The 13,268-nt window shown below is 46.9% G+C and overlaps 6 non-coding genes across 6 annotated transcripts; all 6 read left to right on the top strand.

The window, feature by feature from the left end:
• Window positions 1-687: 687 nt before the first annotated feature.
• On the top strand, window positions 688-882 carry LOC142292518 (U2 spliceosomal RNA). Its single transcript, XR_012750670.1, has one exon. It is a non-coding gene; the product is annotated as a U2 spliceosomal RNA (small nuclear RNA).
• Window positions 883-2,453: 1,571 nt separating this feature from the next.
• On the top strand, window positions 2,454-2,644 carry LOC142292558 (U2 spliceosomal RNA). Its single transcript, XR_012750701.1, has one exon. It is a non-coding gene; the product is annotated as a U2 spliceosomal RNA (small nuclear RNA).
• A 1,571-nt stretch (window positions 2,645-4,215) lies between these two features.
• Window positions 4,216-4,409, top strand: LOC142292580 (U2 spliceosomal RNA). The gene has a single exon (XR_012750719.1). It is a non-coding gene; the product is annotated as a U2 spliceosomal RNA (small nuclear RNA).
• A 1,574-nt stretch (window positions 4,410-5,983) lies between these two features.
• Window positions 5,984-6,172, top strand: LOC142292545 (U2 spliceosomal RNA). Its single transcript, XR_012750691.1, has one exon. It is a non-coding gene; the product is annotated as a U2 spliceosomal RNA (small nuclear RNA).
• A 1,619-nt stretch (window positions 6,173-7,791) lies between these two features.
• Window positions 7,792-7,988, top strand: LOC142292611 (U2 spliceosomal RNA). The gene has a single exon (XR_012750746.1). It is a non-coding gene; the product is annotated as a U2 spliceosomal RNA (small nuclear RNA).
• A 1,584-nt stretch (window positions 7,989-9,572) lies between these two features.
• On the top strand, window positions 9,573-9,765 carry LOC142292573 (U2 spliceosomal RNA). The gene has a single exon (XR_012750712.1). It is a non-coding gene; the product is annotated as a U2 spliceosomal RNA (small nuclear RNA).
• The last annotated feature ends 3,503 nt before the right edge of the window (window positions 9,766-13,268 follow it).

Here is a 13,268-nt window from a genome sequence, read left to right as displayed (position 1 = left end):
GTTGTTCTTTGGGTGGGAGGGTGGGCTAGTGGAAGGAGGGGGCAAATTCTTTTTTTCCCGGGTGGTAGGGGGATGACAGGAGAAGGGATGCGGGTGGTGAGAAGGGTACAGAGGGCAGGGTTTGGAGGCTGGGAAGGAAAGGGAAAAGATTAGGGTTTGGGGATGATGAAAGGGCTTTCTACGGGTAAGGATGGCAAAGGGTGGCAGTGACGGAAAGTCAGGCAACCTGTCCTGTCCGTCTTTTTGTATCGTGAATTGGAAAGACTGCAAGGGGGAGGGGAGTTGCTTGCGCCCTAAAGGAGGAGTTATTCAGATTCATTGCAGTGGGGGGCGGCGGCTGCAAAACGCACCATTCTTCTTGTTTTTGCTCTGCAAAGCAGCCTTTTCAAGGGTTGGCTTGGGTGACAAAATGTCTTCTGTAGGCGTGGGTTTGTCTCCCTCTCGCTCTCTCTCCCTAAGATGTGTCCGGCATAGGCCAGGGTGCCACTCGAGGCCCAAACCAATTCTGGTTATCGCTTCTCGGCCTTTTGGCTAAGATCAAGTGTAGTTTGGGAGGGTACTACCTTGGTTGGTGCTGAAAGGTGCCAGGGTATTGCACAACTGCTGGCCTTGGGGGAGTGTGCATCGTAGGATGTCATAGCCCTCTTGTGACGGACAGTTACCTGGGCAACGAGAGGCGGTCACTTTATTATTTTCAAACTCATCCTTCAAAAAAAAAAAAAAAAAAAATCTGTTCTTATCAGTTTAATATCTGATACGTCCCCTATCTGGGGACCATATATTAAATGGATTTTTAGAACAGGGAGATGGAAAAAGAGCTTGCTCTGTCCACTCCACGCATTGACCTGGTATTGCAGTACCTCCAGGACCAGTGCACCCCTTCTTAACCCAGTTTCCAAAAGCAGAACTCAATTCACCTGATTCATATTAGCCAGATTTAATGAATTGGAAGAAAGCATACGTCTTCATATGCACCTCAATTTGGCCCATTCACTTTTCACACTTCCTCCTTTTGTTTTTTATCTTTCACACTTTTTACTTTCTTTATTCATCCAAATAGCAAACTCATCACCACTCAACCTGACCAACTCGGCTATGTCCCGTGCTGCAGTATCTTGTTCTCTGTCTTATCTAGATCATTTGCAATTGAATGGAATAGATCCCTTTTGGACAAAGTGGATTCACCTGCTGCTGCAGTGACCACAGGTGTGATAAGATCTAGAATTGGTATCTGGTGCGATCTCTCCGCTTCCACTCCAAAGAAAGTTACCTGTTTATTCCTATCATGCATTGGTTTTTGGGGTTTTCTTTGAGCAATGATGATCTCTTTAGTGGTCTGTTGGCTCCCTCTCCTGGAGGAATAGTTTGCTTGCTCTTGGACATTCTAAAAGAGAGGTCATGAGAGACATTTAGCTTCTGAGCACAATTGGGGACAGTCATGGGTGATGAATGTTTGCAACCTGCTGCGAAGCCTGATACCGCAATATAAGGAACGTCAAATACTAAGAAAGGGCGGCCTATGAAAGAATTACTACTTTCAATAAGTACACTTAAACGGCTAATTGGGAATAGAAAAACTGTAAAAAGCCCTCTGAGAAAGCCCCCCTCTAACCTTTGATAGTAAGCTTTTCTGTAGTCTGCCTGTTGATGTATTTTCCGTTTGAACTGTGCACAACATGAAGAGACGGAACACTGGCAGCTTGTCACAATGCCCCCGCTGACATCACAATAGCGCTGCTGCCTAGAAAACAAGCTGCGCAGCAGAAGTTGTTCTTTGGGTGGGAGGGTGGGCTAGTGGAAGGAGGGGGCAAGTTCTTTTTTTCCCGGGTGGTAGGGGGATGACAGGAGAAGGGATGCGGGTGGTGAGAAGGGTACAGAGGGCAGGGTTTGGGGGCTGGGAAGGAAAGGGAAAAGATTAGGGTTTGGGGATGATGAAAGGGCTTTCTACGGGTAAGGATGGCAAAGGGTGGCAGTGACGGAAAGTCAGGCAACCTGTCCTGTCCGTCTTTTTGTATCGTGAATTGGAAAGACTGAAAGGGGGAGGGGAGTTGCTTGCGCCCTAAAGGAGGAGTTATTCAGATTCATTGCAGTGGGGGGCGGCGGCTGCAAAACGCACCATTCTTCTTGTTTTTGCTCTGCAAAGCAGCCTTTTCAAGGGTTGGCTTGGGTGACAAAATGTCTTCTGTAGGCGTGGGTTTGTCTCCCTCTCGCTCTCTCTCCCTAAGATGTGTCCGGCATAGGCCAGGGTGCCACTCGAGGCCCAAACCAATTCTGGTTATCGCTTCTCGGCCTTTTGGCTAAGATCTTGTGTAGTTTGGGAGGGTACTACCTTGGTTGGTGCTGAAAGGTGCCAGGGTATTGCACAACTGCTGACCTTGGGGGAGTGTGCATCGTAGGATGTCATAGCCCTCTTGTGACGGACAGTTACCTGGGCAACGAGAGGCGGTCACTTTATTATTTTCAAACTCATCCTTCAAAAAAAAAAAAAAAATCTGTTCTTATCAGTTTAATATCTGATACGTCCCCTATCTGGGGACCATATATTAAATGGATTTTTAGAACAGGGAGATGGAAAAAGAGCTTGCTCTGTCCACTCCACGCATTGACCTGGTATTGCAGTACCTCCAGGACCGGTGCACCCCTTCTTAACCCAGTTTCCAAAAGCAGAACTCAATTCACCTGATTCATATTAGCCCGATTTAATGAATTGGAAGAAAGCATACGTCTTCATATGCACCTCAATTTGGCCCATTCACTTTTCACACTTCCTCCTTTTGTTTTTTATCTTTCACACTTTTTACTTTCTTTATTCATCCAAATAGCAAACTCATCACCACTCAACCTGACCAACTCGGCTATGTCCCGTGCTGCAGTATCTTGTTCTCTGTCTTATCTAGATCATTTGCAATTGAATGGAATAGATCCCTTTTGGACAAAGTGGATTCACCTGCTGCTGCAGTGACCACAGGTGTGATAAGATCTAGAATTGGCATCTGGTGCGATCTCTCCGCTTCCACTCCAAAGAAAGTTACCTGTTTATTCCTATCATGCATTGGTTTTTGGGGTTTTCTTTGAGCAATGATGATCTCTTTAGTGGTCTGTTGACTCCCTCTCCTGGAGGAATAGTTTGCTTGCTCTTGGACAGTCTAAAAGAGAGGTCATGATAGACATTTGGCTTCTGAGCCCAATTGGGGACAGTCATGGGTGATGAATGTTTAGCAACCTGCTGCGAAGCCTGATACCGCAATATAAGGAACGTCAAATACTAAGAATGGGCGACCTATGAAAGAATTACTACTTTCATTAAGTATACTTAAACGGCTAATTGGGAATAGACAAACTGTAAAAAGCCCTCTGAGAAAGCCCCCCTCTAACCTTTGTTAGTAAGCTTTTCTGTAGTCTGCCTGTTGATGTATTTTCCGTTTGAACTGTGCACAACATGAAGAGACGGAACACTGGCGGCTTGTCACAATGCCCCCGCTGACATCACAATAGCGCTGCTGCCTAGAAAACCAGCTGTGCAGCAGAACTTACTCTTTGGGTGGGAGGGTGGGCTAGTGGAAGGAGGGGGCAAGCCGTTTTTTTCCCGGATGGTAGGGGGATGACAGGAGAAGGGATGCGGGTGGTGAGAAGGGTACAGAGGGCAGGGTTTGGGGGCTGGGAAGGAAAGGGAAAAGATTAGGGTTTGGGGATGATGAAAGGGCTTTCTACGGGTAAGGATGGCAAAGGGTGGCAGTGACGGAAAGTCAGGCAACCTGTCCTGTCCGTCTTTTTGTATCATGAATTGGAAAGACTGCAAGGGGGAGGGGAGTTGCTTGCGCCTTAAAGGAGGAGTTATTCAGATTCATTGCAGTGGGGGGCGGCGGCTGCAAAACGCACCATTCTTCTTGTTTTGCTCTGCAAAGCAGCCTTTTCAAGGGTTGGCTTGGGTGACAAAATGTCTTCTGTAGGCGTGGGTTTGTCTCCCTCTCACTCTCTCTCCCTAAGATATGTCCGGCATAGGCCAGGGTGCCACTCGAGGCCCAAACCAATTCTGGTTATCGTTTCTCGGCCTTTTGGCTAAGATCAAGTGTAGTTTGGGAGGGTACTACCTTGGTTGGTGCTGAAAGGTGCCAGGGTATTGCACAACTGCTGGCCTTGGGGGAGTGTGCATCGTAGGATGTCATAGCCCTCTTGTGACGGACAGTTACCTGGGCAACGAGAGGCGGTCACTTTATTATTTTCAAACTCATCCTTCAAAAAACAAAAAAAAAAAATCTGTTCTTATCAGTTTAATATCTGATACGTCCCCTATCTGGGGACCATATATTAAATGGATTTTTAGAACAGGGAGATGGAAAAAGAGCTTGCTCTGTCCACTCCACGCATTGACCTGGTATTGCAGTACCTCCAGGACCGGTGCACCCCTTCTTAACCCAGTTTCCAAAAGCAGAACTCAATTCACCTGATTCATATTAGCCCGATTTAATGAATTGGAAGAAAGCATACGTCTTCATATGCACCTCAATTTGGCCCATTCACTTTTCACACTTCCTCCTTTTGTTTTTTATCTTTCACACTTTTTACTTTCTTTATTCATCCAAATAGCAAACTCATCACCACTCAACCTGACCAACTCGACTATGTCCCGTGCTGCAGTATCTTGTTCTCCGTCTTATCTAGATCATTTGCAATTGAATGGAATAGATCCCTTTTGGACAAAGTGGATTCAGCTGATGCTGCTGCAGTGACTACAGGTGTGAGAAGATCTAGAATTGGCATCTGATGCTATCTCTCTGCAGCTTCCACTCCAAATAAAGTTACCTGTTTATTCCTATCATGCATTGGTTTTTGGTGTTTTCTTTGAGCAATGATGATGTCTTTAGTGGTCTGTTGGCTCCCCCTCCTGGAAGAAGAGTTTGCTTGCTCTTGGACAGTCTAAAAGAGAGGTCATGATAGACATTTGGCTTCTGAGCCAAATTGGGGACAGTCATGGGTGATGAATGTTTAGCAACCTGCTGCGAAGCCTGATACCGCAATATAAGGAACGTCAAATACTAAGAATGGGCGGCCTATGAAAGAATTACTACTTTCATTAAGTATACTTAAATGGCTAATTGGGAATAGACAAACTGTAAAAAGCCCTCTGAGAAAGCCCCCCTCTAACCTTTGTTAGTAAGCTTTTCTGTAGTCTGCCTGTTGATGTATTTTCCGTTTGAACTGTGCACAACATGAAGAGACGGAACACTGGCGGCTTGTCACAATGCCCCCGCTGACATCACAATAGCGCTGCTGCCTAGAAAACCAGCTGCGCAGCAGAACTTACTCTTTGGGTGGGAGGGTGGGCTAGTGGAAGGAGGGGGCAAGCCGTTTTTTTCCCGGGTGGTAGGGGGATGACAGGAGAAGGGATGCGGGTGGTGAGAAGGGTACAGAGGGCAGGGTTTGGGGGCTGGGAAGGAAAGGGAAAAGATTAGGGTTTGGGGATGATGAAAGGGCTTTCTACGGGTAAGGATGGCAAAGGGTGGCAGTGACGGAAAGTCAGGCAACCTGTCCTGTCCGTCTTTTTGTATCGTGAATTGGAAAGACTGCAAGGGGGAGGGGAGTTGCTTGCGCCCTAAAGGAGGAGTTATTCAGATTCATTGCAGTGGGCGGCGGCTGCAAAACGCACCATTCTTCTTGTTTTTGCTCTGCAAAGCAGCCTTTTCAAGGGTTGGCTTGGGTGACAAAATGTCTTCTGTAGGCGTGGGTTTGTCTCCCTCTCGCTCTCTCTCCCTAAGATGTGTCCGGCATAGGCCAGGGTGCCACTCGAGGCCCAAACCAATTCTGGTTATCGCTTCTCGGCCTTTTGGCTAAGATCAAGTGTAGTTTGGGAGGGTACTACCTTGGTTGGTGCTGAAAGGTGCCAGGGTATTGCACAACTGCTGGCCTTGGGGAGTGTGCATCGTAGGATGTCATAGCCCTCTTGTGACGGACGGTTACCTGGGCTACGAGAGGCGGTCACTTTATTATTTTCAAACTCATCCTTCAAAAAAAAAAAAAATCTGTTCTTATCAGTTTAATATCTGATACGTCCCCTATCTGGGGACCATATATTAAATGGATTTTTAGAACAGGGAGATGGAAAAAGAGCTTGCTCTGTCCACTCCACGCATTGACCTGGTATTGCAGTACCTCCAGGACCGGTGCACCCCTTCTTAACCCAGTTTCCAAAAGCAGAACTCAATTCACCTGATTCATATTAGCCCGATTAATGAATTGGAAGAAAGCATACAACTTCATAGGCACCTCAATTTGGCCCATTCACTTTTCACACTTCCTCCTTTTGCTTTTTATCTTTCACACTTTTCACTTGCTTTATTCATCCAAATAGCAAACTCATCACCACTCAACTTGACCAACTCTGCTATGTCCCGTGCAGTATCTTGTTCTCCGTCTTATCTAGATCATTTGCAATTGAATGGAATAGATCCCTTTTGGACAAAGTGGATTCAGCTGATGCTGCTGCTGCTGCTGCAGTGACCACAGGTGTGAGAAGATCTAGAATTGGCATCTGGTGCGATCTCTCCGCTTCCACTCCAAAGAAAGTTACCTGTTTATTCCTATCATGCATTGGTTTTTGGTTTTGGTGTTTTCTTTGAGCAATGATGATGGCTTCAGTGGTCTGTTGGCTCCACCTCCTGGAGGAAGAGTTTGCTTGCTCTTGGACATTCTAAAAGAGAGGTCATGATAGACATTTAGCTTCTGAGCACAATTGGGGACAGTCATGGGTGATGAATGATTTGCAACCTGCTGCGAAGCCTGATACCGCAATATAAGGAACGTCAAATACTAAGAAAGGGCGGCCTATGAAAGAATTACTACTTTCAATAAGTACACTTAAACGGCTAATTGGGAATAGAAAAACTGTAAAAAGCCCTCTGAGAAAGCCCCCCTCTAACCTTTGATAGTAAGCTTTTCTGTAGTCTGCCTGTTGATGTATTTTCCGTTTGAACTGTGCACAACATGAAGAGACGGAACACTGGCGGCTTGTCACAATGCCCCCGCTGACATCACAATAGCGCTGCTGCCTAGAAAACAAGCTGCGCAGCAGAAGTTGTTCTTTGGGTGGGAGGGTGGGCTAGTGGAAGGAGGGGGCAAGCTCTTTTTTTCCCGGGTGGTAGGGGGATGACAGGAGAAGGGATGCGGGTGGTGAGAAGGGTACAGAGGGCAGGGTTTGGGGGCTGGGAAGGAAAGGGAAAAGATTAGGGTTTGGGGATGATGAAAGGGCTTTCTACGGGTAAGGATGGCAAAGGGTGGCAGTGACGGAAAGTCAGGCAACCTGTCCTGTCCGTCTTTTTGTATCGTGAATTGGAAAGACTGCAAGGGGGAGGGGAGTTGCTTGCGCCCTAAAGGAGGAGATATTCAGATTCATTGCAGTGGGGGGGGGGCGGCGGCTGCAAAATGCACCATTCTTCTTGTTTTTGCTCTGCAAAGCAGCCTTTTCAAGGGTTGGCTTGGGTGACAAAATGTCTTCTGTAGGCGTGGGTTTGTCTCCCTCTCACTCTCTCTCCCTAAGATGTGTCCGGCATAGGCCAGGGTGCCACTCGAGGCCCAAACCAATTCTGGTTATCGCTTCTCGGCCTTTTGGCTAAGATCAAGTGTAGGCCCTTCATTGGGTTTGCCTTGGTCTTGGCTGGGAGGGGCCCGGGCTTGCACAATCGCCGGCCTCGGGGATTGTTGCGCCTTTTGGTGCTTACGTCCCCTTGTGGCTGGTGGTTCCTGGGCTCGGGAGGCGATCACCTGCGGCACTGCGCTTTTGTGAGGTGGCTGATGACCATTTTCTGAGAATTGCGGATGAAATCTCAAAAAAAAAAAAATCTGTTCTTATCAGTTTAATATCTGATACGTCCCCTATCTGGGGACCATATATTAAATGGATTTTTAGAACAGGGAGATGGAAAAAGAGCTTGCTCTGTCCACTCCACGCATTGACCTGGTATTGCAGTACCTCCAGGACCGGTGCACCCCTTCTTAACCCAGTTTCCAAAAGCAGAACTCAATTCACCTGATTCCTATTAGCCCGATTAATGAATTGAAAGAAAGCATACAACTTCATATGCACCTCAATTTGGCCCATTCACTTTTCACACTTCCGAATCCTTTTGTTTTTTATCTTTCACACTTTTTACTTGCTTTATTCATCCAAATAGCAAACTCATCACCACTCAACTTGACCAACTCTGCTATGTTCCGTGCTGCAGTATCTTGTTCTCCGTCTTATCTAGATCATTTGCAATTGAATGGAATAGATCCCTTTTGGACAAAGTGGATTCAGCTGATGCTGCTGCAGTGACTACAGGTGTGAGAAGATCTAGAATTGGCATCTGGTGCGATCTCTCCGCTTCCACTCCAAATAAAGTTACCTGTTTATTCCTATCATGCATTGGTTTTTGGTGCTTTCTTTGAGCAATGATGATGTCTTTAGTGGTCTGTTGGCTCCCCCTCCTGGAGGAAAAGTTTGCTTGCTCTTGGACATTCTAAAAGAGAGGTCATGATAGACATTTAGCTTCTGAGCACAATTGGGGACAGTCATGGGTGATGAATGTTTGCAACCTGCTGCGAAGCCTGATACCGCAATATAAGGAACGTCAAATACTAAGAATGGGCGGCCTATGAAAGAATTACTACTTTCATTAAGTATACTTAAACGGCTAATTGGGAATAGACAAACTGTAAAAAGCCCTCTGAGAAAGCCCCCCTCTAACCTTTGTTAGTAAGCTTTCCTGTAGTCTACCTGTTGATGTATTTTCCGTTTGAACAGTGCACAACATGAAGAGACGGAACACTGGCGGCTTGTCACAATGCCCCCGCTGACATCACAATAGCGCTGCTGCCTAGAAAGCCAGCTGCACAGCACAACTTGTTCTTTGGGTGGGAGGGTGGGCTAGTGGAAGGAGGGGGCAAGCCGTTTTTTTCCCGGGTGGTAGGGGGATGACAGGAGAAGGAATGCGGGTGGTGAGAAGGGTACAGAGGGCAGGGTTTGGGGGCTGGGAAGGAAAGGGAAAAGATTAGGGTTTGGGGATGATGAAAGGGCTTTCTACGGGTAAGGATGGCAAAGGGTGGCAGTGACGGAAAGTCAGGCAACCTGTCCTGTCCGTCTTTTTGTATCATGAATTGGAAAGACTGCAAGGGGGAGGGGAGTTGCTTGCGCCTCTAAAGGAGGAGTTATTCAGATTCATTGCAGTGGGGGGGGGGGGGCGGCGGCTGCAAAACGCACCATTCTTCTTGTTTTTGCTCTGCAAAGCAGCCTTTTCAAGGGTTGGCTTGGGTGACAAAATGTCTTCTGTAGGCGTGGGTTTGTCTCCCTCTCACTCTCTCTCCCTAAGATGTGTCCGGCATAGGCCAGGGTGCCACTCGAGGCCCAAACCAATTCTGGTTATCGCTTCTCGGCCTTTTGGCTAAGATAAAGTGTAGTTTGGGAGGGTACTACCTTGGTTGGTGCTGAAAGGTGCCAGGGTATTGCACAACTGCTGGCCTTGGGGGAGTGTGCATCGTAGGATGTCATAGCCCTCTTGTGACGGACAGTTACCTGGGCAACGAGAGGCGGTCACTTTATTATTTTCAAACTCATCCTTCAAAAAAAAAAAAAAAAAATCTGTTCTTATCAGTTTAATATCTGATACGTCCCCTATCTGGGGACCATATATTAAATGGATTTTTAGAACAGGGAGATGGAAAAAGAGCTTGCTCTGTCCACTCCACGCATTGACCTGGTATTGCAGTACCTCCAGGACCGGTGCACCCCTTCTTAACCCAGTTTCCAAAAGCAGAACTCAATTCACCTGATTCCTATTAGCCCGATTAATGAATTGAAAGAAAGCATACAACTTCATATGCACCTCAATTTGGCCCATTCACTTTTCACACTTCCGAATCCTTTTGTTTTTTATCTTTCACACTTTTTACTTGCTTTATTCATCCAAATAGCAAACTCATCACCACTCAACCTGACCAACTCGACTATGTCCCGTGCTGCAGTATCTTGTTCTCCGTCTTATCTAGATCATTTGCAATTGAATGGAATAGATCCCTTTTGGACAAAGTGGATTCAGCTGATGCTGCTGCAGTGACTACAGGTGTGAGAAGATCTAGAATTGGCATCTGGTGCGATCTCTCCGCTTCCACTCCAAATAAAGTTACCTGTTTATTCCTATCATGCATTGGTTTTTGGTGCTTTCTTTAAGCAATGATGATGTCTTTAGTGGTCTGTTGGCTCCCCCTCCTGGAGGAAAAGTTTGCTTGCTCTTGGACATTCTAAAAGAGAGGTCATGATAGACATTTAGCTTCTGAGCACAATTGGGGACAGTCATGGGGGATGAATGTTTAGCAACCTGCTGCGAAGCCTGATACCGCAATATAAGGAACGTCAAATACTAAGAATGGGCGGCCTATGAAAGAATTACTACTTTCATTAAGTATACTTAAACGGCTAATTGGGAATAGACAAACTGTAAAAAGCCCTCTGAGAAAGCCCCCCTCTAACCTTTGTTAGTAAGCTTTCCTGTAGTCTACCTGTTGATGTATTTTCCGTTTGAACAGTGCACAACATGAAGAGACGGAACACTGGCGGCTTGTCACAATGCCCCCGCTGACATCACAATAGCGCTGCTGCCTAGAAAGCCAGCTGCACAGCACAACTTGTTCTTTGGGTGGGAGGGTGGTCTAGTGGAAGGAGGGGGCAAGCCGTTTTTTTCCCGGGTGGTAGGGGGATGACAGGAGAAGGAATGCGGGTGGTGAGAAGGATACAGAGGGCAGGGTTTGGGGGCTGGGAAGGAAAGGGAAAAGATTAGGGTTTGGGGATGATGAAAGGGCTTTCTACGGGCAAGGATGGCAAAGGGTGGCAGTGACGGAAAGTCAGGCAACCTGTCCTGTCCGTCTTTTTGTATCATGAATTGGAAAGACTGCAAGGGGGAGGGGAGTTGCTTGCGCCCTAAAGGAGGAGTTATTCAGATTCATTGCAGTGGGGGGGGGGGCGGCGGCTGCAAAACGCACCATTCTTCTTGTTTTTGCTCTGCAAAGCAGCCTTTTCAAGGGTTGGCTTGGGTGACAAAATGTCTTCTGTAGGCGTGGGTTTGTCTCCCTCTCACTCTCTCTCCCTAAGATGTGTCCGGCATAGGCCAGGGTGCCACTCGAGGCCCAAACCAATTCTGGTTATCGCTTCTTGGCCTTTTGGCTAAGATCAAGTATCTTACCAGAAGGTTCCCAATTGCTACCCTTGGCCTTGTAGCTTAAATGGCTACATGCTGCTATTGGGGGTAGTGAGCAGGAAACGAGAAGGCGACGCCTTTTGGCTAGGATCGTGTGTCTTAGCAGGAGGTCCTCAATTGCTACCCTTGGCCTTGTAGCTTAAATGGCTACATGCTGCTATTGGGGGTAGTGAGCGAGGCTGTTAACCCTTGGTGATCCAGGAGGTGTTTTGAAGATGGGCGTCACCGTCCGTTTTGCTGGGACCGGGGATACCCGGGTCCGTTTTGGTTTCCGTATTGATGTCACAGAGGAAAAGTTGCAGCATTTCCATCTGGAATACTTGGTGAACAAAGTTCTATATGACATCCTGGATGTGAAGAAGAATGAGATCGTTTGTCTTCAGGAGTTCAGACGAAGTGGACGGTATGTGCTTGTCCTTTCCCATATTGGCGCTTGCCAGAATCTTTATCGGTCCTTGTTAATGAATACTACTAACTCTTTGCTGAGTGGACTTAACTTTACCCTGCTTTATTCTAAGGGCGATGTTCCTTTAGTGGTGTTTATGCACAACCCTTTTGTTAATGTGGCAGAAATCACAGACTTCCTGATGAAGCATTGCAGCTATGTTCAGTACTCACACAAAATTACCAACAAGGAGGGACTCTGGACAGGCAAGCATAAATATTTTGTGCGTTTTGGGGTGGACCCTCAGGGCCCTGGGGGTTTCCGCCACCCTCCCTCTACTTTTCATATTGGGAAAGATTCTGGTTACCTGTTCTATCCAGATGCCCCTTATTTTTGCCGGAAATGTAATGTTTTTGGTCACACTCAGGATAAGTGTCCTTATGAAGCAACCTGTAGGAAATGTAACCAGGTGGGGCACATGGCTAGGGATTGCAGCAACCCCATTGTTTGTAATGCTTGTGGAGAAGTCGGGCATGCCTATCGGGACTGCAGGAACCGCACTAAGACCAGGCTATATGCTCAGGTGGTCGCAGAGGTCCCTGTAGCTCCTGTTAAGGCTGCACCAGCTGCTAGTCACCCTGTTACAGTTTCTGCTAATGACCCTGTTCTTCTCCCTGTTACTACTGCTCAGGATTTGGATAAAGCTCCTGCAGTCTCTCCATGTCCACCTGATCAAGGAATGGAGGTCTCCGAGCTGGAAGCTGATCTCCCTTGTCACTCTGCTGCCTGTGGCGAGGGGGAAATCGAGGAGGATTTGAGCAAGTCCCCTGCGCTGTCATGGGGTACAACAAAGTCTCTGGTGAGCAAAGATGGTAGTCCAGCTGAGCAGGGGGATTTTTCTGCTTCAGCTGCAGTCAGGTCATCGGAGGAGGGGGAGTTTATGGCTGCTAAGAAATTAAAGCTTGCAGACAAGGGGTGGAGCACTGTCAGTACTGCAAGTGCAAGCCCTTTGAGTGATCGGGTCTACCCTGACATTAGCTTTTCACCTGGAGTTGATGATTTTTTTGGGGAGGTTGCAGACACTCACTGCTTTGTGTCTCCCTGCCAGCCTCCAGAAGGAGAAGGTTGAGGCGAAGATGGCCAGCTTACGGTTACCTGGTTAAACTAGTAAGAACATGGCTCCCAAAACTACATGTAATGTCCTATCCTTGAATGTGAGACAAATTAAATCCAGAGGAAGAAGAGCTACTATCCTCAAATATGTTTCTACAATAGGTGCAGATATCTTTTGTTTGCAGGAGTGCGGACTGTTTGATGCTCCTACGGATCAAGATTGGCCTCATGGACAACACATTTGGTCTGGTTCGTCTGTAAATAAAAATGATGGTGTGGGGATTCTGTTGGGTAACAAGGACTTTTCTTTTGATAGTTATACAGTAGTGGAGGTGGGGAGATGTATCATTGCAATTATTAACTATAGAGGGTGGCGGGTTAGGATTGTTAATGTATATTGTCCTACGAGAAAAGAAGATCGTTTAGCTCTGTTAGAGAAAGAAAACAGAAGACCATATTCTCAGTTCCAGTATGCTTTACCATATATAAGACCTATAAAAGAGCACTGAAACTCATGTTCAAAACAATAATTTTTATTATTGATA

Source organism: Anomaloglossus baeobatrachus, chromosome 2 (assembly GCF_048569485.1).
Source record: "Anomaloglossus baeobatrachus isolate aAnoBae1 chromosome 2, aAnoBae1.hap1, whole genome shotgun sequence".
Taxonomy (NCBI): Eukaryota; Metazoa; Chordata; class Amphibia; order Anura; family Aromobatidae; genus Anomaloglossus; species Anomaloglossus baeobatrachus.
The sequence above is the reverse complement of the archived record's forward strand: the minus strand, read 5'-3'. Positions and strand labels throughout refer to the sequence as shown.